Raw genomic sequence first — 26,098 nt, forward strand, 5'->3', positions numbered from 1 at the left:
AGAGAAGTAGGGGCAATCTTATTTCATTCTATTGCATAGTGTTTGTGTCAGCATCACATAGGTAGGTGTTTGATTGATTGATTGATTGATTGATTGGCATTGCAAGAGATTAGCGCATCCAGAGCTTGGTTGGTTGTGTTCAGTTGGTTGTAGTATGGTTTGTTTGTATGAGGCGGGGGTGCTGTTGAAGAAGATTAGCCATATTGAGTCATAGCCTGTTGCGGGGGGGGGGGGTAGGTCATTGTCTTGTTGTGCCCTATATGTGAACACATATTCCTGGATCCTTAGACAAACTGGTTGCATAGTACAGATGTTTGACTCGTTTGAGGATTTCATGGGTAGCTGCAGACATAAGTATTCTGAGTCAGATTGCAGACAATGCAGCTGGAGGGAGGGAGGAAAACTTTGGGGAAAGTAACACAAAACTCTGGTCACATGTGTCCTGTATATTTAAAGCACTGTTATACCACTTTGACAGTCATAACTTCCCACAAAGAATTCTGGGAACTGTAGTTTGTTAAGTGTGCTTAGAGGAAGCCCTGGTTCTCCCCACAGAGCTACAATTCACCTTGTGTCTTAACAATCCCTCCTCCCAGGGAACTCTGAGAATTGTAGCTCTGTGGGGAGAATAGGGGTTTCAGAGCACTTTGCACCCTTAACATACTATAAAGTATAAATGTATAGTGTTGATGTACCCTCTATAGATTGGTACCCAACCTACTTTGCTGTTGATTGCTAGAAAGAAGGAAGGAATGAGCCTGATCTGTTTTTCCAAGGCACATAGCAAAGTACCTCTTGTGCCTATTCTGCAGTTCAGTGCATGTGTGTTCGTGCTACTCAGCCTCCACAGTAGATTCATGTTTCACTCACACACTTTCCAATACTCCCGTGTATTAGGTAACTTTGAACTGTGGCAATAGGGCCTCTTGGCAAATTTACTCAGTACGCCAGTGTCACACAAATCTTTCCCAAGGCTGAGATGAATACACAGAAATGTACACATTCATTACTGCAGTGGGCAATCGTTCAGCAAAACATGTGCATTTCTTTGGGGAAATTAGCTCTACTAACATATCAGCATTGACTACTATCATAGCTGTCAACTTTCAGATTTGAAAATAAGGGATCAGCAGCCTCACCTGTCCCGAGGACAGCCTACGGGATATCTAACAATTCGGGATAGCAGTGGGAAGCAGTGGGAAACGGTGCTGGAATAAGGGAATTTCCCGCAAAAAAGGGAAGGTTGACAGCTATGACTACTATGTTCTGGGGACATGGCCTAGACAAATTTAGGAATGACTCAATCAGCACATGCATGAAATGCAAGAGGGAGCAGGAGAGGAAGTGGAGAAAAGGTGAGTCCCAAAACGGGTCTACACAAACACCGAGATAGGACAAGGGAGCAGAATGGAGGCTACAATGTGAAAGTAGAGGACCTTTGGAAGATGGGATAAGACAGAAATACCTCTTCTGGGTCCCAATAGACTGTTCTTGAAGAAGTAAAACCAAGGTGCCTAAGAATTCCTGGGCCAGGTGGGGAAAATCAAGAAAATAAGCAAGAGGGAGCCCTGAAAACAGCTGGAACAAGGAGCTCTGCTTCAGCAAGTGGTAGTTCAGAGAGACAGGAACCAGAGACAGTGAGTGAAAAGTGGAGACACAATGGAATCAGATCACAGGTCTGATGGAGGAAGCTGGCTGGCTGGGACTTTGAACAGGAGTGTTCTTGTTAGGAGGTGAGATGATGGGGATGATTTAATTGCCTTCTATGTTGCTGTTTTGTTGAAGCTGCTACTTCTGTACCTATAAAAGATAAATATGGCAGAGCAGAAACAAATGCCAGAGTCACAGGGGAACAGAAACCACTCTCAAGCAAGTACCTGCACTGTCAGAGCTGTACTGATGTCTCAAGGGAGGGAGTTCCGTAATCTAGGCACCTCGTGTGGCTGCCAGTCACACTTCTGACAAGGGGAATGTGTGTGGATCAGGGCCTCCACTGGTTTTCTCAGCAGAAGGACAGGTTCATAGAGCTTTGTTATCACTGTTCCTTTTGTATATTGATTCAATAATGTGGAAGTGGTGGGTTAACTCTGGCAGCTCATAAGCTCTGTTAACTTCGGTAGCATTTGTTCAGTATGACCAAGCCAAAATATCCATCAAATTATTATCCCAAGATTGTTATTTTAAACTCTTTCATGGCTCTTCCCCTCCTTGTTTTCTTTCTGCATTTTGAATATTTAAAGACATGCATGCATGGAAGTCCCACTGCACTCAATTAGGTTTAGTTCTAAGTAGACTTGTATAGGATTGCACTGTTAAACAAGTTCTTTTCATTCTTCCCATTTTTTCTCCCCTCTTGAGCTCTAGAAGCTTATTTTGTAAAATGTGATTCTCGCCAGATTGGGATTTATGAACCTTGACTCAGAATAAAGTGCTCTGAAAACCAACAAGCAACACGTCAGCTAATAATATACTGTACTGGCAACATTTTTATAACACTATACTGTATCAAAATTCATAAACAGAAGACATTGGTAAGTCACTGTCAAGGATCACTGAAACACAGGCAGAATGCCTTTCCACAGTCAATATCCTATCCAAAATATAGTTGGAAGTGAGTTGGAGCACGGTGGTGCTATGGGCACAACACTACAAACGTGACATGAATGAAGTATGGCAGCCTCATTAACCTCAGGGTCAAGCTCTATAACTGGATGGGTTCATGTCTCCTGCTTAAGGAAACACTCCCCCCCCCCCCAAAAAAAAAGACAGGACAAAATTATTTTGGTTTCTGAAAGCCTTTTGTATTTCTTTGCAGCAAGCAAATTCTCATAGGGGCTTTATATATTTTTATAGCCATTTCAATAGTGTAGCTACCTGCAGTTCCACTGTTAAACGTCACCTGTAAAACGCTAAAAGCTATAGTCAGTAAGTATAGATCTGAGAAAGAAAGCTACTGTTGCCCTCTGCATACTTCCCCAAGCGGTGAGAAGATCTGGGGGACAGTGTCAGTACCTGCTTTGGTTTCCTTTACAGAACTAGAGACCTAAGGCATCTTTGTAATGTTTTCTTACAAGCACAGCATAAACAGAGGCAAACAGCAGGCATGTCTGCAAGGTAGAAGATCCCCAGAGAGCAACTTGGACAGCCCTGCAAGGCTCTGCTCCTGCTTTCAGACAACACAGCTAAAGGCAAGTAAGCAGGGGGGCATGGCAGAGGTGTATAAGAATATGCATGCAGTGCAGAAATGGGATAGAAGGGGATTTTTCTCCCTCTTTCATAATACTAGAGTCCAATCCAAGGAAGCTGAATGCTGGAAGGTTCAGGAGGACCATCTAAAGTAAGTACTTCGGGGAAGAAGGATAGCTCAGTCAGAGATTAAGATAGAACTCTAAATCTCAGGGTCGTGGGTTCAAGCTCTGCATTGGGCAAAAGGTTCCTGCATTGCTGGGGGTTGAACTAAATGCCCCATGCGGTGCCCTTCCAACGCTACAGTTCTATGATTCTTCACACAGTGCATAGTTAAAACTATGGAATTCGCTTCCACAAGAGGTAGTGATCTCCACCAATTTGGGTGGCTTTAAAAGACAAATTCATGGAGGATAAGCCTATCAGTGGGTCCTGGTCATGATGGCTACGTTCTACCTCTACTGTCAGAGCAATACAGTTCTTCTTCTTCTTCTTCTTCTTCTTCTTCTTCTTCTTCTTTGGTGATCATTCGTAGCTGAGTAAGATTGTCTTCCATACGTTTGTCCGTTCTTTTGAAAATGTCTGTACAGGGGGAGAGAAAGAGTTAATCGGTAGACCAATAGGTAGACCAATAGAAAAGCCAGAGGCGGAGCCTACCTGTTTATAAAAGGGCTTAGCCCAAGGTTTGGGTGGGTTGCTTTTGGCTGGTTGGTTGGTTGGTTGGGAAAGGCAGTTGGGAAAGCAGTTGGCAGACAGTTGGAAATAGAGAGACAGTTAGTGCAGTTGGTTCTTGTGTGAGGGGAGGTAGAAGAGTTAGAGACAGGATAAAAATAAGACTAAGAAGGTAAAGAGTAACAACGTTTTGAATGCAGTTAAAGTTTATTTGTGTCTGCAAGTATGCCTTCCTCTTAGCGTGTTTCTCCCTTGCGTCCTGAGTTCGAGCATCTTCAAAGCCCATGACACCTTTGGTAAAGGCTGTTCTCCAATTGGAGCGCTCACAGGCCAGTGTTTCCCAGTTGTTGGTGTTTATACTACATTTTTAAAGATTTGCCCTGAAAACATCTTTAAACATTTTTTGTTGACCACCGGCATTACTATGTTCTGAATACCAGTTTCTGGAAAGCACAAGGGCAGAGAGTCCTTTTTTCAGGCTTCTCATATCTGGCTGGCTGCTGTGAGAATAGGATGCTGGACTAGATGTGCCATTGGCCTGGCACATCTAGTCAGTGTGGTGTAGTGGTTAAGAGCAGTAGTCTCGTAATCTGTGGAACCGGGTTAGTGTCTCTGCTCCTCCACATGCAGCTGCTGGGTGACCTTGGTCTAGTCATACTTTGAAGTCTCTCAGCCCCACTCACCTCACAGAGTGTTTGTTGTGGGGAGGAAGGGAAAGGAGAATGTTAGCCTTTGGGTAGTGATAAAACGGGATATCAAATCCAAACTCCTCTTCTTCTGCTCTTTTTATGTTCTTACAATGAGCAGTCAGATTAATCTTTGGTGTGGATGCACATCAGCTCACCCATGCCTACACGTTATGTCTAGCCTGTACTTCTGCACTGCCCAGTTTCCCCACTATCTATTCCATAGCCAAAGAGGCAGAGAGTTACTGCTACTCACAACTCTGCCCTATCCACATCTACTCAGATGCAAGCCACATTGGGTTCAATGAGCCTTACTCCTTGTCAGTGAGTAGGATTGAAGCCTGAAGGCATTTCAAGTTTTGCCTCCTAAATTTGTCAAAACAAAAATTGGGGGGGGGGGATTTCTTCAGATCATGCTCCAGAAGCCCACCCAAGAGTAAATGAATGGTGTTTGGTGTGAGGATACCAAGCAGGCACCCCCAAACTTAGCCCTCCAGATGTTTTGGGACTACATCTCCCATCATCCCTAGCTAACAGGACCAGTGGTCGGGGATGATGGGAATTGTAGTCCCAAAACATCTGGAGGACTGAGTTTGGGGTTGCCTGATATACGGTGTTAAGAGTACACAATGTTATCCCTGTTTTCATCTGTGAAATGTTGCAAAGTACATGCAAGGTTCGTAGAATCAGGCTGGTAGCTTGCCATCCTTCTTTAGCTGTGTTGGCTCTCTCTCTCTCTCTCTCTCTCTCTCTCTCTCTCTCTCTCTCTCTCCCCCCTCCCCAATATCCAATGTATAATATATAACTTCTCTTAAATTTCCATGAATTCTCTATGATTGCAGAGTACTTAAACTGCACTGATTTCCCATAATAGTCAGCTTGGCAAATTTAATGCCTGAAGCATTGTAATAACATCATTTTTAAATAGGAACTCCTGAAATATTAATTGGTCCGTTCGTTATTCTTTCAAGCTGCCTCTCTTTCAACTTCTTATCTACTGCAATGTTCTTTCCCTTTCAACTGTCTGTACACCGATATCCTTCAATCATCAAAACACCCACAGAATGACTCATAGTTATGTGAGATTTCTGGGTTTGGGGCTGACTTTTATTCTCAAATGGTAATTCTATTGTTTTCCTTTTTGTTTCAATTTTCTTATTTATTCCTTCCGTTCATTATATTTTTCTTATGCTGCCATTTCTCCAAGTTGCTCAGAATGATATACATATTTCTTCCATTATCCTCACAACACATCTATGAGGTAGGTTAAGCTGAGAAAAAATGATTGGCTTTTCATGGGTGAGTAAGAATTCGCACCTGGATCTTCCTAGTCCATGTTCAGCATTCTGTCCACTGTATATAAATGCAGGCTGCAACAAGAGCTATAGACCCGTCTTTCAAATTATCTTAGCTGTCGCTCAAAATGGGGTTACTCAAATAAAATCGTAGGCTATTCTCTGTTTATTCTTTCTTCCATGTATAGGCTGCATTTCCATTTTTTTAAAAAAACGCCAAAGGCAATGTATTATCTAACACATAATAAATAAGCAACATCATAATAAAACTGTGAAAATGAGACGAGGGTAGATTTAAAAAGAAAATGAGGGTTGGGCCTGTTGAAAATAAAAACACAGGCTTAAACACACATTGGCAGAGGAAAAACAACTCAGGAACCAGACACCTGTTTAAATAAAAGGGGGTTTCCCTGCTAGTGGATGATTGGAGGTTTTTAAGCAGAGGTGGGATGGTCATCTGTCATGGATGCCTTGTTGTTGTTTAGTCGTATCTGACTCTTCGTGGCCCCATGGACCAGAGCATGCCAGGCACTCCTGTCTTCCACTGCCTCCTGCAGTATTTAGGTAGCCGTGTTGGTCTGCCATAGTCAAAATAAAAAAATTTCCTTCCAGTAGCACCTTAAAGACCAACTAAGTTAGTTCTTGGTATGAGCTTTCGTGTGCATGCACACTTCTTCAGATACACTGAAACAGAAGTTGCCAGATCCTTCTATATAGTGAGAAGGTGGGGAGGGGTGTTACTCAGAAGGGAGGGTGCGAATGGGAGATTGGCAGATAGCTGAGAGAGCCTCTTGACGACTCTTAACGACTGTAATAGGTCTTACAGGAAAAGGCAAGGGGTGGGAAGGTGAGAAATGGTTTAGTCATGTATAGTGAGATAAGAATCCAATGTCTTTGTTCAGTCCAGGTCTTTTCATGGTTTTAAGTTTGGTAATGAGTTGTAATTCAGCAGCTTCTCTTTCCAGTCTATTTCTGAAATTCCTTTGTAGTAAAACAGCTACTTTGAGATCTTGTATAGAATGTCCTGGGAGATTGAAGTGTTCTCCTACTGGTTTCTCTGTTCTGTGATTCTTGATGTCAGATTTATGTCCGTTTATTCTTTGGCGTAAGGTTTGGCCTGTTTGTCCAATATAGAGAGCTGAAGGACACTGTTGGCATTTGATGGCATACACAATGTTAGACGATGAGCAATTAAATAGTCCCGAGATGGTATGTGTGATGTTGTTGGGGCCAGTAATGGTGTTGTCCGGGTGTATGTGGCAGCAAAGTTGGCATCTGGGTTTATTGCAGGCTCTGGTGCCAGTGTCTGTGTTAAGTCTGGTTGTAGTATTATTGTGGGTTAGGAGTTGTTTAAGATTGGGTGGCTGTCTGTAGGCAATGAAAGGTCTTCCTCCCAGAGCTTGAGAAAGAGAACTGTCATTGTCCAGGAGAGGTTGTAGATCTCTGATGATGCGTTGTACTGTTTTAACTTGGGAGCTGTATGTGATGACTAGAGGTGTTCTGTTATTTTCTTTTTTGGGTCTGTCTTGCAGCAAGTTCTCTCTGGGTATCAGTCTGGCTCTGTTGATCTGTTGTCTAACTTCATCTGCTGGGTATTTTAGTTCTGAGAAGGTTTGCTGTAGATCCCTTAGGTGAGAGTCTCTGTCTGTAGAGTTGGAACAGATGCGGCTGTAACGTAGTGCCTGGCTATATACAATGGACTGTTTGGTATGTTTGGGATGGTAGCTAGAGGCATGTAGATATGTTTGTCGGTCAGTTGGTTTGCGGTATAAGGTGGTGTCTATGCGCCCATCCTGTATTTTTATAGTAGTGTCCAAAAAATGTATTTCTTGCATAGATTGATTCATTGTAAGGTTGATTGTGGGGTGAAAACCTTACGCCAAAGAATAAACGGACATAAATCTGACATCAAGAATCACAGAACAGAGAAACCAGTAGGAGAACACTTCAATCTCCCAGGACATTCTATACAAGATCTCAAAGTAGCTGTTTTACTACAAAGGAATTTCAGAAATAGACTGGAAAGAGAAGCTGCTGAATTACAACTCATTACCAAACTTAAAACCATGAAAAGACCTGGACTGAACAAAGACATTGGATTCTTATCTCACTATACATGACTAAACCATTTCTCACCTTCCCACCCCTTGCCTTTTCCTGTAAGACCTATTACAGTCGTTAAGAGTCGTCAAGAGGCTCTCTCAGCTATCTGCCAATCTCCCATTCGCACCCTCCCTTCTGAGTAACACCCCTCCCCACCTTCTCACTATATAGAAGGATCTGGCAACTTCTGTTTCAGTGTATCTGAAGAAGTGTGCATGCACACGAAAGCTCATACCAAGAACTAACTTAGTTGGTCTTTAAGGTGCTACTGGAAGGAAATTTTTTTATTTTGCCTCCTGCAGTTTGGTCAAACGCATGCTGGTAGCTTCGAGAACACTGTCCAACCATCTTGTCCTCTGTCATCCCCTTCTCCTTGTGCCCTCCATCTTTCCCAACATCAGGTTCTTTTCCAGGGAGTCTTCTCTTCTCATGAGGTGGCCAAAGTATTGGAGCCTCAGCTTCAGGACCTGTCCTTCCAGTGAGCACTCAGGGCTGATTTCCTTCAGAATGGATGCGTTTGATCTTCTTGCAGTCCATGGGGCTCTCAGGAGTCTCCTCCAGCATCATAATTCAAAAGCATCAATTCTTCGGTGATCAGCCTTCTTTGTGGTCCAGCTCTCACTTCCATACATCACTACTGAGAAAACCATAGCTTTAACTATACGGACCTATGTTGACAAGGTGATGTCTCTCTCTGCTTTTTAAGATGCTGTCATTGCTTTCCTCCCAAGAAGCAGGTGTCTTAATTTCGTGGCTGCTGTCACCATCTGCAGTGATCATGGAGCCCAAGAAAGTAAAATCTCTCACTGCCTCCATTTCTTCCCCTTCTATTTGCCAGGAGGTGATGGGCCCATAGTGCTTTGGGGCCTAAGCTAAGGCATGTGTTTTGAGTATCATGTAGGATGGCCTTAAATCTGGCTGGTGTCCTTCTCTGCCTCACAGTTTCTTCCTCCTATGAGCGTTTGACTCCAGAAATTCAAAGAGAATATTCATATTCAATTGTCCTTTTCAAGAGAAAGAGCCGTATTTTCGGGGGGGGGGAGATGTGGGTCTGTGGCAGAGCATCTGCTTTGCATGCAGAAGGTCCCAGGCTCAATCCCCAGCATCTCCAGGTAGGACAAGGAATGTCCCACCTGAAATCCTGGAGAAGCTACTTCCTATCAGCTTATACAATATTGAGTTAGATTGCCTGAATTAGTGCAAGGCAGCTTCCTAGGTTTATAACGTATGTGAGTGGGTGGGCAAGGGAGAACAGAATTTAAAAATGTCCTAGAGCTCTCTCTTTCTTTCTCTCTCTCTATGTATAATTTGTAGTTTTCACTAGTGGAGAGAAGATGGAAGAAATAGAAGCAGCTGCAGAGAAAATTATACAGATTTAGAAAGACAGAAAAAAAGATGGTAGATAGAAAGGTACATTTAATAGTTCCGGACACAAGCAGCTCAGTTCAGTTTTTTACTTTCAGTCAGCAATTATCTAAGACCTTATCTCATTTATATGGTAATACCTTGTCTCATGTCAAGTCACAAAACAGAGCTAGCAAGCTAAGCAGAGCTGGCTTCTCTGACAGCCCCCTTGAAGGTTCTGGCTGGCTGGAAACCCACCATTCGTGGGTGGAGAAGCCTTGATAGGCTGAAGCTCTCCCCAAAGCACCAATTAGACTTTCCAATGAGCCAAGCTTAGTGGTGCTGTGAGGCGCATAATAAGCTACGGAATCTATTACAGCCTTGGATTTGACTTCGCTCTCGTAGCTTATTGCAGGCTGAGCCCAAAGTTACTTTGAAAGATTAATCTGTCCAGTTTCAGCAAAGTGCTGGGATGTTTGCCCAAGAGATTTCCCTTCCTTAAAAGACTCACCAGCCTTCCTTGGCCTCTGTGCAATGTATATTCAGGCTTCCAAAAAGCTTTGGGCAAAGTCCTTCATCAAAGATCTTCAATAAACTTAGCAGTCATAGGATGAGGTCTTCAAACTGATCTATAAGCGGTTAAAGAAAGAGAAACTGAAGGTAGCATTAAACAGACAGCTTTCACAATGTAGGGAATCTTCATTCTGGCTGCTGCTGTTCAATTTATCCATAAATGATTTTCAGCCAGCAGTGAACTATAGGATGTCTAATGAGGTTGAGCTGACAGATGGGTTGGGAGGACACAGGACTGGCCAGAAGGCCTTTGCAGTGGTGGCACCCCAGTTGAAGAATGCCTTTCCTGAAGAGGCTCACCTGATGCCTTCTTTGTAGTAATTTTAGCACCAAGTAAATTATTATTCTCCTTAACCTTTCAAATATTTGTGTTTTTAGTGTCCTAGGCCACTGTTTACACATCTCACACTCCAGTTGCTGCCACTGAGAAGGCCCTTTCTCCTGTGCCATTGAGCTATACTTCCATTCTCAGTGGGATCACAGAATTGCAGAGCTGGAAGGGACCCAATGATCGTCTCATCCAACCCCCTGCAATGCAGGAATCTCAGCTAAAGCATCCACAACAGATGGCCAACCAACATCTGCTTAAAAGCCTCCAAGGAAGGAGAGTCCACAACCTCTCGTGGGAGTCTGTTCCACTGCCAAACAGCTCTTGCCGTCAGAAAGCTCTTCCTGATGTTTAGTGGGAATTACCTTTAAAGTTCCAAGTGATTTCGATCCAGGATAACTTAGGAATCAACTACTCCATACAATCTTGCCTGCCCCCTAACAACAAAAGGAAAAGCGCTTCCTTGCTTTTTAAAGCCTGGAAAAGAGGAGACGGAGATAGCCACCTTCAAATATCTAAAGGGCTGTGACATGGAAGATGGAGCAAGCTTGTTTTCTCCTGCTCTGGCTTCAAGTTACAAGAAAGGAGATTGCCAACACTTTGGATTGTGCCCAGAAACAAACGTTTTTTCCATAATGACTCAGTAGCAAGGAAGGAGAACCCAGAGAAGTTGTCTTCATGTTTCTTGTTTTCTCTCCAAGCCAGTGGAGCAAGTGTGTAGGCCACATGTGGACCCTGTGCAAGTACAAGAGGCCAGTTGTGGCTGGTCCCCGTTGGGACTAATTGGGCAGAAGGCCAGCCAGTCAACAGCAGATGGTGCCCAGGACTGACCTGCTGGGAACCTCAAGGGCCCTGCCCTGCCTCTTTCCACCTGACTTGGGGCGGGGCATGGAGGGCTCCATAAAGGATTGCTGCTGCTGCTGCTGCTGCTGCTCAACAGAGATGGATCCTTTTTAAATTTTTACATATTTTTTATCTACGCCATTTTAAATTGTTATTGATATTAATGTTGTATTTTTTAGTTTTAGATTTTATGATTTATGTGGGAATTGTTTTCCATTTGGTTGTGTACCTTTTGATGTGCTTTATTTATTATTTATTATTTATGACTTTTATTATGTTGGTACTTACGGTATGTAAATCTTGTCATGCTGTAAGCCACCTTGAGCATTGTTTTAACTATGGAAAGGTGGCATACAAATTAAAAATGATGGTGATGATGATGCCAGAGGCCCTCATAGGCAAAGCCAACTAATTCTAGTGTTCTCCCCATCCTCCTCCCTGCTAAATTCTGCAAGGGGCAAAACTAAGGAGAGGAAGCTGATGGCCAGGTTTGCCCCCAGACTGCTTGTATGTAAGAAAGCGGACAAGTATGGGCTGGCTAAGGTTGGTGGGGCAATGTCCCATTGCCCAGATAAATGGCTGCTGTAGACAAGTCACAAATTAAGGCTAACCCAAGCATCATCCCTCTCCCATAATACTACAATTCCTGAGTGAATTCATTCCTATGGGTTAAAAATAAATAATCTGCAGGATTTAGAGATGACATTGGGATGAAGGCTCAAAACCACCCAGCTCCCCAACTTTGGGTGATTCAGCCTCTGTGGACAGTTGTCTTTTACCCCCTAAACTCAAAACTATGCTCCTCACAGGTTGCCCATCATAATGACAGGCATTTCACAACTTTTGCATAAAAGGGAAATGTGCTCTGAGAGAGGAAATGTAAGAAATCCAACAGCCACCTGATAGCAATAAGAAAACAATTCAGAGTGCAGAAAGGCATTGTGCTTTTCCATTCGCCTGCTCCTCTCCCACGAAATGGCTGCAGTTTGTGTTTATGTTGTTGTTGTTTTCCTAATTCTTGGGCTGACATACTTTGCAGTTCCTTTCCTGCTCAATAATTACAACCCTCCTCGGTAATGTACTGGAGGTGGCTTGAAAAGAGTAATTATGGTGAGCACTTTGATGCATAGTAATATTGCTTTCCATATTATTATCTTGCTTCCGTCTTAGAAATCATCATGCAAAACTGTCAAACCATCCAGATTTATAACCTGTCAGTCTACCTCTCCTTGGTTCAGACCTTCATAGACGCTGTTGTAAAATCATTATTTTCTGCACTGAAATGCAGATCATCATTTGGCATGACAAACTATGGTTTCTATTTATAATGGATAAATTAACAAGCCACCTCCAGGGCCAGGTGGCTGAAGACACATTTTATGCCATTTGGCATGATTTTATTTCCTGTGTGAACCAAGCACATAAGGGGACACAGCTACCGAGTCAATATACTTTTATTTGGAGTAAATAACACATGACAGGGAAGTGTGCCCTAAATTTGCTGGATCTCTTGGGGAACTCTGGAAATGGATAGCAATACTTATCTTTAGGACGCAACTGATTCCTGCAATCTTAATTTTTTAAAAAAAACAGTTTTTAATATTGTGGTTTATTTGCTCTAACTCACCCTGGGACTTTGGGGTGAAGTATGGATAATAAATTGTAATAATAATAATGATAATACCTCCGACAAAAAATATAAAAAAATAAGATGTGATGAGACACCCTCCCCCTCCATGCATCTCTAACACACTTTTACTGCTTGTCAAACCCTGCAGTTTGCTGTTTGTGTTAATACCTTGCTTCAATCCATTTGTACTATGCAAATTAAAATCTGCATTAAAAACAGTAATTTTAAAAACAGGTCACTTTTACTAGAAACCTCTTAAGAACTGACGGAGACGCAACAACCTATATATGGTGAGAGCTATGCCTTGCTTAGAGAGCCAGTGTGGTGTAGTGGTTAAGAACAGTAGACTCGTAATCTGGTGAACGGGGTTCGCGTCTCCACTCCTCCACGTGCAGCTGCTGGGTGACCTTGGGCCAGTCACACTTCTCTGAAGTCTCTCAGCCTCACTCACCTCACAGAGTGTTTGTTGTGGGGGAGGAAGGGAAAGGAGAATGTTAGCTGCTTTGAGACTCCTTCGGGTAGTGATAAAGCGGGCTATCAAATCCAAACTCCTCCTCCTCCTCCTCCTCCTCCTCCACTTCTTCTTCTTCTTCTTCTTCTTCTTCTTCTTCTTCTTCTTCTTCTTCTTCTTCTTCTTGCTTATTGAAGTCATAATTAGTCCACTCCAGCAGTAGGTGGAGCTGTAACCTATCTTAGTTGGCTGAAGCTTACTTATTTCTCTTTCTATCTCTGATTTAAGCAACTTCCTCTTTAACTTCCTCTTTCCATTTCCCCTCCTTGTTGAATTCATGCTATATATGTTGCTTGCAGTCAGTTAAGTTTTTCCCACCCCCAAGAAGTACTTCTGTCATGTATGAGACTGACTGAGTTTATTTGCAGCACAACATTCCATTAACAAAAACAGAGACCTGTACCCAAAAATGGCCCAATGCATGAGTGGAAGTGTCATGGCCTGAGTCCTTGGAATCCTCAAGCAACAGCAGACCTGCTTCAGGGGTCATCCTCAGAAGACAAACTGGAACCAAATTCCATGCATAGTCCCACTGAACACTGAAGTTGCATATTTCCCTGTGGTTTCTAACTGATAGGCTACTGATTCCCACTGTCAGTCAAGCAAAGCTACCACAGACCAAGTCCCTGGAGGCCAAAAACTTGACCATTAAGAAGGCCCAGCTGAACCGATGAGCACTCACCATTTAACAAGTGTATTTAAGCAGTCAGAAGGTGGTTCTTCCATCTGGCTCCTCCAGGCTAGACTCTGAAGTTCTGGCAGTTGCAACAAGCACACGGCTGTAGGAAAGGCTGATCTGAGATGTTTTGCTGCATGGTGCAAAGGACAAGATGGTGTCCCTACCAGTTCACATACAGAGCCTGACTGGACATGCAATTGAATTTCACTCAACTCTGGCAATGGGATGGCATCATCTGCCACTGCAAGTTAGATTAGGGAATGCAGAACAGGCCACAAAGCCAAACACCACAGTCCTGTAACAGGGGCAAATGGTTGGGTTGAGAAGGGGCTCAGCAAGAATGACCTTGTGGCAACAGATTCACTATGTCCAATAGTGCCCTGCCTGTAGAATTGCTACCTGTGGTTCTGAACCTCTGACTCCTTCATTCTAACTGAACGATTCTCAGTATTATCTCATTGGTGGATACCAGATTTATCATGCCCCCAAAATAATTTATTACTGGATATGTATTATTTTCCCCTTGACCAAAATCTTCAGCTGGAGAACGAAATCAGGGAGGCATCCATGGAAGAGGAATGTTTGTAGTGATAATACAAGGGCAAATTGTAGTTGCCCTTGTACAGACTTGCCTAAAATACACGTTCCGGTCATGAGAAAGAAGTAAAAAATTCCAGAATGCAGATAGCAGTGCTGGTTTTAACTAAGAAATAATGACAACAGATTTCAGGCTAAGAAAAATGTGACATCTACAGTGCCTTATTCCAGGAGGGAGGAGATGAAAATGCCAATTACAGCAGGTAGTTAGTAAGATATCATTGGAAGCCCCCAAGAGAGAGAGAAATTCCTGGCATTGATTACTGCCAGAACCAAACTCAAAGTCAATTGAACATTTCTGACAGTCTTTGCATTTATTTATTTTTTTAAAAGCCTGTTATCATCAGGCAGAAATTCCACATCCACAGGAGTCGAGAGGAAAGTGGAGGTGTCAGAGAAGCACAAAGACATGCCTAACAATTATAAGATAGCAACCAAGCAATCCACAAGGGGAAGAAGGGTTGCCGGATGCAGATGTTATCCGCATTCAAGTAAGAACAAAGGGATTCTGTTCCCCTTGCACCTGGACAAGGCATCACTGCTGCACTGTGTAACAAGGATGCAACTGGATCTCTTAAAAACAGATTAAGTAGTCTCTCTAGTAATTCCATATATAAAAACTCGGTTGCTTCTCCGCCCCTGCCTCTTTCCCTCTAAGAAGTTAGTAAAAAAGGTAAAGGGACCCCTGAACGTTAGGTCCAGTTGCAGACGACTCTGGGGTTGTGGCGCTCATCTCGTTTTATTGGCCAAGGGAGCCGGCGTACAGCTTCCGGGTCATGTGGCCAGCATGACGAAGCCGCTTCTGGCGAACCAGAGCACTGCACGGAAACGCCGGTAACCTTCCTGCCGGAGCGGTACCTATTTATCTACTTGCACTCTGACACACTTTCAAACTGCTAGGTTGACAGGAGCAGGCACAGAGCCATGGGAGCTCACCCTGTCGCAGGGATTCGAACTGCCGACCTTCTGATCGGCAAGCCCTAGGCTCTGTGGCTTAGACCACAGCACCACCCGCATCCTTCAAGAAGTTAGTAGCCCTATGGATTTTTCATTGTGGATACTTGCATGCTAATTTTTAATTATGATCATCATCATTAAACTTAATTCATCATCTATACTGGTGGTCTCCAGGCAATCTGCAGTAGAAGGCATATTTAGAATACAAAAGCATACTTTTTATTTTATTTTTTAAATCAACAATATAAAACACATAAGAAGAGGAGAAAAGCTTGCTGGATCAGGCCAATGGCTCATCTAGTCCAGTATCCTGCTCTCACAATGGCCAGCCAGATTCCTGCGGGGAACCCTCAAGCAGAATTTGATAAAACACTCCATCCAGTTAAACATACGACAGTTTGCAAAAAGATCCCTCTACTGACATGATCACCATATAGTATATAAATCTAATTCCACCCCCTCAAGAAGTAGCAATCCATCAGTGCAGTTATAATTGGTGCCCAGAGCGTGGCAATTATCTGTATATTGTCTTCTTCATGGTGATACTTTTTTAAAAAAAAATCAAGAAAGAACCTTTAAGACTAACTATTATGGCATTATAATATAAATATTATAACTATTATAGGGACGCGGGTGGCACTGTGGGTTAAACCACAGAGCCTAGGACTTGCCGATCAGAAGGTTAGCGGTTCAAATCCCTGCGACGGGGTGAGCTCCCATTGCTCGGTCCCTGCTCCTGCCCACCCAGCAGTTCGAAAGCACGTCAAAGTGCAAGTAGATAAATAGGTACCACTCTGGCGGGAAGGTAAACGGCATTTCCATGCACTGCTCTGGTTTGCCAGAAGCAGCTTAGTCTTGCTGGCCACATGACCCGGAAGCTGTACACCGGCTCCCTCGGCCAATAAAGCGAGATGAGCGCCACAACCCCAGAGTCGGCCACGACTGGACCTAATGGTCAGGGGTCCCTTTACCCTTTATTATGGCATAAGCAAATCTTTGTCAACCTGGTGCCCTCCTGAACTTTGGATGACAGCTTCCATCAGCCCCGGCCTGGTTGGGAGCTGCAGTCACAAACATCTGGAGAGCAGCAGGTTGGCTTACACCAAAATACAATGAGTTAGCCTTTAAGGTGTCAGAAGACTTGTTGGTTTTACTGCAGCCGTCTAACAAGCCTGCCCCTTTGGAAGCTAGTTAAACAAAATGGCGGAGACTGGAGTCCTATACACATTTATTTGGGAATAAGTCCCATTGAACATCATAAAATTTGCTCTGGAGTCAAACACACGCAGGATTACCCTGTGCTAAATTGTCTGGTTCTTTCTGCCTGTTAAGCCTACCTTTCTGGCTGTGTACACATTACCGGCTTAAAATGCAGCTAGGTTGTTCTTTTCCCGCAGTTTGAAGCTGGTTTTGCAGAAAATGGATTGTGGCAAATGTCATGTATACACTGCTTCTCAAACCAGGAGTGTGTGCATATAGCCTTTGTGCACAGGGCAATCTCCTGATTAAAGATTAGTTGATTGATCCAATGAGCTAGCTACCCCGTTAAATCTGCATATATATTTGCCTGTGGCGAAAACAATGCCTTGGGAGTGGGGGGAGGGAACAATACTATTTCCACTGTGTTTAGATTATATAACGTATAAGCAGTGAGACTGAAGTGAGATGGGTGATACCATCTGCTATCCTGGCAATATTTGTATTAAAATCAGTTCTTTCTTTTTTTTAAAAAAAAAAAGGCATTGCGGGGTTAATCATGGATTTTAGCCTTATTAAAAAGATTTTAATCTGATTAATCAAGAAATCAATTAAAGGCTGCAGCCCTACTATTTCAAGACATTCTGTTCTATTCTATTAGGTGAGGTGATACGGATGGCGCTGTGGTCTAAACCACTGAGCCTCTTGGGCTTGCCGATCAGAAGGTTGGCAGTTTGAATCACCGCGACAGGGTGAGCTCCTGTTGCTCTGTCCCAGCTTCTGCCAACCTAGCAGTTCGAAAGCACGCCAGTGCAAGTAGATAAATAGGCACCACTGCGGTGGGAAGGTAAAGGATGTTTCCTTGCGCTCTGATTTCTGTCACAGTGTGCCGTTGCACCAGAAGCAGTTTAATCATGCTGGCCACATGACCTGGAAAGCTGTCTGTGGACCTGAAAGCAAGATGAGCACCACAACTTAACCATCCAGGGGTCCTTTACCTCTGTTTTGTTTTCTTTTGTTTTGTTTTGTTTTGTTTTGTTTTGTTTTGTTTTGTTTTGTTTTGTTCTGTTCTGTTCTGTTCTGTTCTGTTCTGTTCTGTTGTTCTTTATATCACCATAGAGGAGGTTAAGGGGTGATATGATAGCCATGTTCAAATATATAAAAGGATGTCACATAGAGGAGGGAGAAAGGTTGTTTTTCTGCTGCTCGAGAGAAGCGGACATGGAGCAATGGATCCAAACTACAAGAAAGAAGATTCCACCTAAACATTAGGAAGAACTTCCTGACAGTAAGAGCTGTTCGACATTGGAATTTGCTGCCAAGGAGTGTGGTGGAGTCTCCTTCTTTGGAGGTCTTTAAGCAGAGCCTTGACAACCATATGTCAGGAGTGCTCTGATGGTGTTTCCTGCTTGGCAGGGGGTTGGACTCGATGGCCCTTGTGGTCTCTTCCAACTCTATGATTCTATGATTCTATGATTCTACCACCTCTGCAGAGTGATCCCAGTCCTGTGTCTGGGCTTCCATCTCAAGGCAGTTATAACCTTGTCATTCCCCTTAGACTTCTGCTTCACTTTTTCATAGGACTGCCATGTTGCAGCTCAAAGAAGGGGAATGCCCCTTTTTATGTCCCTCCCATCGCTGCAGAGCTTTTGTGTTCTGTTTCTTTCCTGCCACCTCCGAACAGTGACTGGCAGGGCGGGAGAATGACTGTGGAGATGGCAGAGTCCTGCTTGCCAACAATAGAGGCGAAGCCCTAAAAGTGTCCCGAAGAAAATTGGATTTCATAAAAATACAAAAATGTCATATAATAGTGAGAACGCATGTCACATTTCAGCAAAGGCCATATTTGGGAGCACAAGAATACACTTTTTCCTATAAAGGCAACACAAATGAAGTCATTGCTGAAACACATTGGGCATCTCATTATTTTATAAGGACATTTATTTTATAAAATTCTGTTTTTCAGTGCCGTTTTGAGGCTCTTTCTTTCTTTTCTTTCTTTCTTTCTTTCTTTCTTTCTTTCTTTCTTTCTTTCTTTCTTTCTTTCTTTCATCTGTTTGGTGCTGCTGTCACCTTTATTTCCTCATCAATTAGACTTGCAGGAGCAGCTCAAAGATATTTCCGGCCTGAGGCAAGGGGCAAGATGGCACCCCCTTATTCTATGCACAGAATCCATCTCAATTGGCAGTTAAATCTTATTCGCTTTTGGTAATGGGGCAATATCCTTCCCTAGACCTGAGGGCAGCAGGCTAAGTTAGGGGGCAGAGAGTACACTAGTTTAGAGGATTCTGGAGGAATACTCTGTTAAATATCTATAATTTCTTGGTAATAGCAGCATGAATGTGCTGGATTAGATGATGTCATGGAATGGCTGGATGCAGAGAAGGGGTGGGAGGCACCCTCTGGGGAACCCCCAAGAATACCCCCAAGAGAAGAAAGCTCAGAGCCAGGTGATTGGTGGCGGGGCAATGATGAGTGGTCAGAGGGAGAAGAGGGAGCAGCTTGGGAGGAGGAGGTGTTGCAAGCTGAAGAGGCAACAGGGTTTAGTGAGCAGGAAGAGGTTGTGGCAGAGAGCAGGCTAGACTCAGGAGAGGAGGCTGGTGAGGAGGGGGGCCAAGAGGCAGAGATGAGACAGGCTGCTGAAGAAGCCAAGGTGGTGTCCCCCTCCTGTTGCGAACAGCTCCTCCACCACCACCCCATTCTCCCAGAACACGAAGAGGAATGAAGAGTGTGGAGCAAAGAGAGAAAAGACCAAAGGAGTCTCAGCTTGCTGAGGAAGGACCTGGAGAAAGAGTCTTAGAGAGCGGTGGGAAGGTGGGAACTTCCAGTTATCATAACTGCCTCATTGGGGCAAGACTTGGGAAGAGTTGCTGTGCTCACTAGGCCTGTTTGCTTCTTTGAATAAAGAGTTGGCTTCACTGATGCCAAGTGAGTTATTACTAACCTGCTCCTGGAACCCATGACAGATGACCTTCAAAAGCAACCCGTGTGGTGCAGTGGTTAGAGTGCTGGACTAAGACCTAGGACAGTGTTTCCCAACCTTTTTTGGGCAACGGCACACCTGTTTAATGAAAAAAATCTCGCGGCACACCACCATTACAGCCCCGTGACGTCAGCGCGCAGCGTCACGCCGGGAGGGACGCACGAAAGTGAAAGTTTTTAATTTTTCCCCCTCCCCCTTGCCGGGGAACCTCCAAGCTTTGGGGGTGGGGGGGGGAGGAGGCAGCAGAGCGAGGGACTGAGGGACGGCGGCAGCTGAGGCGGCGGCGGCTGTTGTGGTGGTGGCGGCGATAGCGGGCGGAGGAGGGGGCGGCGGCGGGAGTTGCTGCTGCTGTTGTTGCTGCTGCTGCCCGGACATGCCGGCCTCCTCCTCCTCCGCTGTCTCGCGCTCCTCCCTTTTGCACGCGCTGCCCCGCCGCTCGGCACCACCACCGCGGAGCCGCCCCCGGCTCAACGCGGATCCTCGCCGCCGCTGCCTCTCACCGCCCGACTCGTCCGCCTCCCTCCCACGGCACACCAGCCGATGTCTCACGGCACACTAGTGTGCCGCGGAACACCGGTTGGGAAACACTGACCTAGGAGACCAAGGTTCAAGACCCTGCTCAGCCATGAAACTCGCTAGGTGAATTTGGGCCAGTCACAGTCTCTCAACTTAGCCTTCCTCAAAGGGCTGTTGTGAGGGGAGAAAGAGACACCTTGAGCCCCTTGGAGGAATGGTGGGATATAATTGTGAGAAATACATAAATACAATCTCTTCTGGCTCTTTGTTTGCTTGTTACTATTATAATCTACCTTTTCTCCAAGGAACGCATAGCATCTCCTCCCTGTTTTATCCTCACAACAACCCTGTGAGGTAGGTTAGGCTGAGAGACATTAACTGGCCCAAGGTCACTCTGTGAACTTCATTGTCTGAGTGGGGATTGGAACCCAGGTCTTCCACCACACTGGATATCACTGATTCAGTGAAATGAGGCAACAATGAGAGCAACGCCCCCTGCCTTTCTTTTCTTTCCTTAAATAATTTTATTATTAAAGATTTTCTTGGTTTACAAAAGCACACGCCTTGCCTCTTTTTTCAGGTTGTTTTTCTAACAAGCGGTTGTTTGCTTCTCGGTGTTCCACCCGTGTTGCTACCTGAGAATGCTGATGCAGAGCTGCCCAGGCACCACATAGCAGCTTGGCTCTGTTTTTGACATTTAAACCCCACTTTGGGATCTGCCACCGAGAGCCCCGGACTGTCATTCTTCAAAGGACTTTGGTTGTGCAATCAGTCCAAGGGAATCGTTAAACGGAAGACAATGAAAACAAACTTTAAATGAGATACTAAATGAAGGGAAAGGAAAGATGTCGTCAAAATGTCAAGGTTAATGTTTTCATAAAGCTAACCAGGGGAATGGTAAGCCAGTAGGAACGGCTGGGACTTAAACTTTGTAAAACCTTTTGCTTGCCTTAGACATCCAGTAATGTTTCTGCTAGAATTGACTCACAGAGCCTTAGCTGTTGCTTCAGACAGCAGCTGACTGCGTACGCCAGACAGGACCATTAATACAAGGATGAGGATGTGGATCTCATGGACTAGTTAAGAGAAAAATGTAATTCAACTACCACCAGATCAGTTGCTAGTGAACTGGATCTCCCGTGTGCCTTGCGAGCAAAGGTCACCTGATTTCATAATTACTGTCATACTAATTGTGACTTTTTATATAGGATCTGATTGTTGCTATTCATGTTTGATGTTGCAGCAAAACCAACAGCCTTGTAACACCTTAAAGATCAACAGCGTCCCCACCCCAATCACTCAGCCCAGACACTGAGGTCCTCCTCCGAGGGTCTTCTGCTGGTTCCCTCACTGCAAGAAGCGAAGTTACAGGGAACCAGGCAGAGGGCCGCCTCGGTAGTGGCACCCACCCTGTAGAACAGCCTCCCTTCAGATGTCAAGGAGATAAAGAACTATAAAGAACTTTTAGAAGACATCTGAAGGCAGCCCTGTATCAGGAAGTTTTTAATATTTGATGCTTTATTATGTTTTCTATATTCTGTAAGCCGCCCAGTGTGGCTGGGAAAACCCAGCCAGATGGGCAGGGTATAAATAAATAAAATTATTATTATTATTATTATTATTATTATTATTATTATTATTATTATTATTGAGCTTTTTTCTTTTTTGCATAGGGTTTGCAAAGTCCCATGCACCATGCTCTCTGAACCCCCAACAATCAGCTGATCACTTGAGCTTGCATTGCACTGTGCACAGAAGATGAGAAAATCAGTTGAACATCGGGGGTTTACAAAATGCCATGCCTTGCGTTATGCAAGCCCTGGCAATCAGCCTGGGTGGGGAAGAGGGAAGGAACTGTGTGCACACTCTGGGAGTGGTAAACGTAGTTACAGGCCAGCCAGCCACGTAAATAATAATAATAAAAAAGAACTACCTCGCTGGCTCAGATTAAAGCTTCATTTCTTGTAGCATTCAGCACCGCCTTTGAGAAGCCCAAGAGCCCAGTAAGAACTGAGAGCATAGGGTGGGTTGGAAAAAATGGCACGAACTTGCTGGCTGGGACTGATGGGTGTTATAATCCAAAAACATGGAGGGTACCAGGTTGGAAAAGTGCCATGTTGCTATGTTTGGTTGGTTGGTTGCCTGCGCTTTACTGTAAGGTCCCAGGGCAGGTTGCAACAATAAAATGCAGAGTAATAAAAAACAAATTTTCTTCCATTTGATCTTCTGAAAAAACAATTTTGCTAATGGCAGCAAAACCACCATATCTTGTGGCAGTGAATTCCACCGGTTAATTTTCTGTTGTGTGCTGAAGCGCTTTCAGTCATCTATAGTCACCTCCCTCATCTATTTTCTCCCATTTATAATTTGTTGTATCTCCATCAGGTCTCCTTAGAGTTTGCTAGACTAAAACATGGGTCAAGGGACTTTATCCTTAACCGAAATGTGTTAGATTTATTATGGCTATTGTTATTGCCACCCTAAAGGCTTTTGCAGGGGCAAAAGTAGGGAATACATTTATAAAGAAAGGAGTTTGCCCCTCACTTACAGTATCTTCAGAACAGCCCTGTGAGATAGGTTTATATGAGACAAGAGTATAGGGATCATAAGATGGGAACTTTTCAAAGCAGAACTTTTCTGGAGCTCCTAAACTGCAAATAAGCCTCTTTTTGCTGCCACAATATATTTATTTCTACAGCTTAATATTATTGAAGGCTGGTGTTAAGAAAAATAAAATGTTTGTTGTACTACTGGGACACGATATGGCCAGTTTCACCCTGGTGATCAAACTGGCATAAATAGAGTTTATTAAAGCCTTGAAAAATGAGAGTTATAGAAAGAAAACCTTTGCCAGACCCTTCAGCTACAGCACTGCTGCCAATGTGCTCCGCCATAATAGATGACTGGTTTAAAGGAAAAGGAAAAGGGAAAAAAAACACCCAGCAACCTTGCTCTGAGGAGTCGATCACACATTTGGTCTGATTGCAACCCTGCTCTTATTTATGATGATGATAACTGGAGGGTACATCCAGTTTACGAGGCAATAATGCCATATGAGGCTGAATAAGCTGCAGTCGCAAGTGAGATCAATGATTCCTGTAGGTGTACGATGGCAAGAAGATGGCCCACAAGATGGAGTTGTTATTTTCTGATGCGGCTAATCCTAAAAATACGTTGGAACTGAACTGAACTACTGTGTACGGAAGCTGCTTGAAAGGCATGCTCAAAGCTGGAAAGCCGCCATTTAGATGTGGCAACTAGAAGGAGAACCTGTTGGGTCATTCCAAAGGTCCATCTGCTGCAGCACCATGTTCTCACAGTGGCCAGCCAGATACTTGTGGGGAGCCCCAAAGCAAGACCTAGAAGCACAGAAGAAGAAGAGTTTGGATTTGATATCCCGCTTTCTCACTACCCTAAGGAGTCTCAAAGCGGCTCACAATCTCCTTTCGCTTCCTCACCCATAACAGACACCCTGTGAGGTGAGTGAGGCTGAGAGACTTCAGAGAAGTGTCACTAGCCCAAGGTCACCCAGCAGCTGCATGTGGAGGAGCACGGATGCGAACCCGGTTCACCAGATTACAAGTCCACCGCTCCTAACCACTGCACCACACTGACTCTCTTCCCACATGTGTTTCCACAACTGGCATTCAGGGGCACTCCATCTCTGACAGTCAAGGCCGTCTTTTCTCTGGGGTGCATGGGGTGTGGGGCACCCCCATGCCAAATTCCCAAATTCTGGGGGGCACTAGATGGCTGGCGGGCATGCAGCTTCTCTCCCAAGCCTCTGCAGGGATTGCTCTCCTCCCTCCGTCTGCAGCGGCATGGGAGAGAGTTGTGTGCCCCCCTAAAACAAAGCTCAAGAACTTTGAGCTGTCCCCCTCAAAAAGAGCTCAACAACTTAATTTGGGCGCTGGGCGGTTTTTGCACCCCAGCGCCACATATGCTAAAGATGGCCCTGCTGACAGTGTAGGGAAAACAGTGTCATCCTAGTAGCCATTGATAGCCTGCACCTTCACAGATTCATCTAATCCTCTTTTTTGAAATAATTTTTATTTGATTTTAAAAGTATAAAATTATAACAATAAAACCATACACATACAGTGGTACCTCGGGTCAAGAACTTAATTCGTTCTGGAGGCCCGTTCTTAACCTGAAACTGTTCTCAACCTGAGGTACCACTTTAGCTAATGGGGCCTCCTGCTGCTGCCGTGCCGCCAGAGCACGATTTCTGTTCTCATCCTGAAGCAAAGTTCTTAACCCAAGGCACTATTTCTGGGTTAGCGGAGTCTGTAACCTGAAGCGTCTGTAACCCGAGGTACCACTGTACACATTTGGAGATTCCTCCGAATCTCTGGACTTCCCAACTCCCCCTCCGTGGGTCCTATTATTAAAGCTTTTCTACTGCATCTTTTCCATATTTTATATAAATCCATTATCTCCTTAGTACTAGCTACATTAGGAGCGTTGTTGCAATCCTGCTAATGTTTTCATTTGCTTACAGTAGTCTCCAAGATCAGTGTTAATTCCCCCCCCCCCCATTCTTTGTTAAAGTTTTGGTCTTCCTGGTTCCTGAGCTTTCCGGTCAGTTTTGCCATTTTAGCATAGTCCAGCAGCTTCATTTGCCATTCTTCTCTGGTAAGGACTTTATCTTCTTTCCATCTCTGGGCTAACAGCCTACATGCGGCTGTCGTCACATACATAAAAAGTCTTTTCTGCTCCTTTGGAATATCACACCTAATCCTCTTTTAAAGCCATCCATGTCGGTGACCATCATGACAGCCGCATTCACACTACTGAAGCACTATGAGGCCATTTTAAGCAGCCATGGGCCCCAAATTATGGGAAATTAGGTCCACTTCCCCTCAGTGTCAGTGGCAGGACAACATCCTGCGTCCCACTGGGGGAGACCCTGGCCACGTCAGGTTACCAGGTGGTCAATCAGGTTGCTTGAGGGCATGGCCAGGGACAATTTAAGCCACGGCGCGATTCTGAGGCTTCCTCTTTCAGCCTAAATTTTGCCCATTAACATTTAACCTAAAATTCTGTGTCCTTGTGTCTTTATTCTCCTGGGGGTGGCTTGGGGGCCTTGTAGTTATTTAAGGGTCATTAGACTTGTTAGGAGACCCCTATTCTCCATCCAGAGCCATAACACTCAGCTTGCTTTAACAATAATTCCCTCTTCTCAGGGAACTCTGAGAATTATAAATCTGGGAGGTGAATAGGGGTTGCCTAAAAAACTCTCAGCATCTTTAACAAACTTATTTCTGACAGACTGCCTCTGTGTCACCATTTTGTGGGCTGTAATTTTCAGCCTTTATCTTAAGGGTATCCCATTCTTTGTTTTATGTGTTTCTGTTCATCAGAGCCCCAGTTCAGATCTTATACAAAATTCATCAAGAGGTCTTGCCATCCATCTGGGCTTCCCAAATTTTGGTCTTCAGCTGTTTTTTTGAACTACAACTCCCATCATCCCTGACCACTGGTCCTGCTAGCTAGGGATGATGGGAGTTGTAGTCCAAAAAACAAAAAAAAACCTGGAGGCCCAAGTTTGGGAAACCCTGCCATAGATGAAGCAGTTATTATAATTATATTATAATTATATATTATTATAAACAAAAGAGAACTTTCTCTAAATAAATATTGTTTTTCACCTACTTGCTTTCACAGTGACATTTCAGGATGCGAATCACAATTGTAGAGGTTTTATTTACCACTTATAGGTTTTATTTGCAATTAAGTGGTATACTGTATATATGTATGCATACACATACATATCTGGGAGATCATGGTCATAGAATATCATACCAAATATGTGCAGTGTCAGAACTGTGACTTGTTCTTTAGCACTGGCATTGCGGTGTTTCTGCTAGTTTTAGCATAATGGATTATTAGGAGTTGAGTATCATTGATTATTGACATACTTTGGATGACTGGTTCAGTTTAGCATCACAAAGAATCATTTTGTTGTATTTTCTTCAACTGACTTTGAATGCAGTAA

The 26,098-nt window shown here is 44.1% G+C and overlaps 2 long non-coding RNA genes across 2 annotated transcripts in view; both read left to right on the forward strand.

The window, feature by feature from the left end:
* The window catches only part of LOC308576066, a 300,866-nt gene that overhangs the window by 148,405 nt on the left and 126,363 nt on the right, over positions 1–26,098 (forward strand). The window lies entirely within an intron of this gene.
* On the forward strand, positions 14,486–21,715 carry LOC308575945. The gene is made up of 2 exons (XR_014002981.1): positions 14,486–14,938; positions 20,681–21,715. It is a non-coding gene; the product is annotated as an uncharacterized lncRNA (long non-coding RNA).

The sequence above is a fragment of the Podarcis bocagei genome (genome assembly GCF_964188305.1).
Source record: "Podarcis bocagei genome assembly, chromosome: 1".
Lineage (NCBI taxonomy): Eukaryota > Metazoa > Chordata > Lepidosauria > Squamata > Lacertidae > Podarcis > Podarcis bocagei.